Source organism: Heterodontus francisci, chromosome 45 (genome assembly GCF_036365525.1).
Source record: "Heterodontus francisci isolate sHetFra1 chromosome 45, sHetFra1.hap1, whole genome shotgun sequence".
In the NCBI taxonomy this organism is placed as follows: Eukaryota; Metazoa; Chordata; class Chondrichthyes; order Heterodontiformes; family Heterodontidae; genus Heterodontus; species Heterodontus francisci.
In genome coordinates this window covers 1,974,001-1,976,500 of record NC_090415.1, presented here as the reverse complement: position 1 = coordinate 1,976,500, position 2,500 = coordinate 1,974,001, and the positions used below count along the sequence as shown (strand labels likewise).

At 57.3% G+C, this 2,500-nt stretch overlaps 1 pseudogene; it reads right to left on the bottom strand.

Annotated features, from left to right (window-relative positions):
* The window catches only part of LOC137356267 (myosin-10-like), a 43,734-nt pseudogene that overhangs the window by 40,104 nt on the left and 1,130 nt on the right, over positions 1-2,500 (bottom strand).

Below are 2,500 nucleotides of genomic sequence, written 5' to 3'. Positions count from 1 at the left end.
GCCCGCCACTGCCGCACAGCCACAGGCACGTCGCTCACCAGCCCGCTCACTGACGGGCGAATCGCTCGCGCTCGCACCCACCTTGGTGAACAGCCTCCACCACTGCAGTGTCGCAATTTCAGGTACGCAGCACAGTTCCTCTGCAGGACCTTGAGAGCGCCGAGTTGTTGTTGCCTTTTGTTAAAGGCCCTGCAGGGGAGAGACGGAGAGCGGGGAGGGTCGGGCAGAGGGGTTGGGGAAACATAAGTATCGTTAATTCTGCTCGAAGACACAAATGCGCGGCACTGACTCTCAAGGCTGGTGGGGACGCACAAGAAACGGAGGGAGGGAAATGGAGATAGAGGTGGGTGAGAGGGTTAATCCCCCCCTCTCCGATAGGGAACAGACTGCCCGGTGTCTGAGTGTAAATGGGGAGAGGTGGGTGAGAGGGTTAATCCCCCCCCTCTCCGATAGGGAACAGACTGCCGGTGTCTGAGTGTAAATGGGGAGAGGTGGTGAGAGGGTTAATCCCCCCTCTGATAGGAACAGACTGCCCGGTGTCTGAGTGTAAATGGGGAGAGGTGGGTGAGAGGGTTCATCCCCCCTGATAGGCAACAGACTGCCCGGTATCTGAGTGTAAATGGGGAGAGGTGGGGTGAGAGGGTTCATCCCACCCCCCTCCGATAGGGAACAGACTGCCCGGTATCTGAGTGTAAATGGGGGAGAGGTGGGTGAGAGGGTTAATCCCCCCCCTCTGATAGGAACAGACTGCCCGGTGTCTGAGTGTAAATGGGGAGAGGTGGGTGAGAGGGTTCATTCCCCTCTGATAGGGAGCAGACTGCCCGGTGTCTGAGTGTAAATGGGGAGAGTGGTGGAGAGGGTTAATCCCCCTCTCCGATAGGGAACAGACTGCCCGGTGTCTGAGTGTAAATGGGGAGAGGTGGGTGATAGGTTAATCCCCCCCCTCTCCGATAGGGAACAGACTGCCCGGTGTCTGAGTTAAATGGGGAGAGGTGGGTGAGAGGGTTAATCCCCTCTCCGATAGGGAACAGACTGCCCAGTGTCTGAGTGTAAATGGGGGAGAGGTGGGTGAGAGGGTTAATCCCCCCTCTCCAATAGGGAACAGACTGCCCGGTGTCTGAGTGTAAATGGGGGAGAGGTGGGTGAGAGGGTTAATCCCCCTCTCCGATAGGAACAGACTGCCCGGTGTCTGAGTGTAAATGGGGGAGAGGTGGGTGAGAGGGTTAATCCCCCCTCCGATAGGGAACAGACTGCCCGGTGTCTGAGTGTAAATTGGGGAGAGGTGGGTGAGAGGGTTAATCCCCCCTCTGATAGGGAACAGACTGCCCGGTGTCTGAGTGTAAATGGGGAGAGGTGGTGAGAGGGTTAATCCCCCCTCTCCGATAGGGAACAGACTGCCCGGTGTCTGAGTGTAAATGGGGGAGAGGTGGGTGAGAGGGTTAATCCCCCCTCTCCGATAGGGAACAGACTGCCCGGTGTCTGAGTGTAAATGGGGATAGAGGTGGGTGAGAGGGTTAATCCCCCCCTCTCCGATAGGGAACAGACTGCCGGTGTCTGAGTGTAAATGGGGGAGAGGTGGGTGAGAGGGTTAATCCCCCCTCTCCGATAGGGAACAGACTGCCCGGTGTCTGAGTGTAAATGGGGATAGAGGTGGGTGAGAGGGTTAATCCCCCCTCTCCGATAGGGAACAGACTGCCCGGTGTCTGAGTGTAAATGGGGAGAGGTGGGTGAGAGGGTTAATCCCCCCCTCTGATAGGGAACAGACTGCCCGGTGTCTGAGTGTAAATGGGGAGAGGTGGGTGAGAGGGTTAATCCCCCCCTCTGATAGGAACAGACTGCCCGGTGTCTGAGTGTAAATGGGGGGAGAGGTGGGTGAGAGGGTTAATCCCCCTCTCGATAGGGAACAGACTGCCCGGTGTCTGAGTGTAAATGGGGGAGAGGTGGGTGAGAGGGTAATCCCCCCCTCTGATAGGGAACAGACTGCCCGGTGTCTGAGTGTAAATGGGGAGAGGTGGGTGAGAGGTTAATCCCCCCCTCTGATAGGGAACAGACTGCCCGGTGTCTGAGTGTAAATGGGGAGAGGTGGGTGAGAGGGTTAATCCCCCCCTCTGATAGGGAACAGACTGCCCGGTGTCTGAGTGTAAATGGGGATAGATGGTGGGTGGTCGAGAGGGTTAATCCCCCCTCTCCGATAGGGAACAGACTGCCCGGTGTCTGAGTGTAAATGGGGAGAGGTGGGTGAGAGGGTTAATCCCCCCCCTCTCCGATAGGGAACAGACTGCCCGGTGTCTGAGTGTAAATGGGGGAGAGGTGGGGTGAGGGTTAATCCCCCCCTCTCCGATAGGGACAGACTGCCCAGGTGTCTGAGTGTAAATGGGGAGAGGTGGGTGAGAGGGTTAATCCCCCCTCTCCGATTGGGAACAGACATAGCACAGCTGTGAGTGTAAATGGTGAGAGGTGGGTGAGAGGGATAATCCCCTCTCCGATTGGGAACAAGACA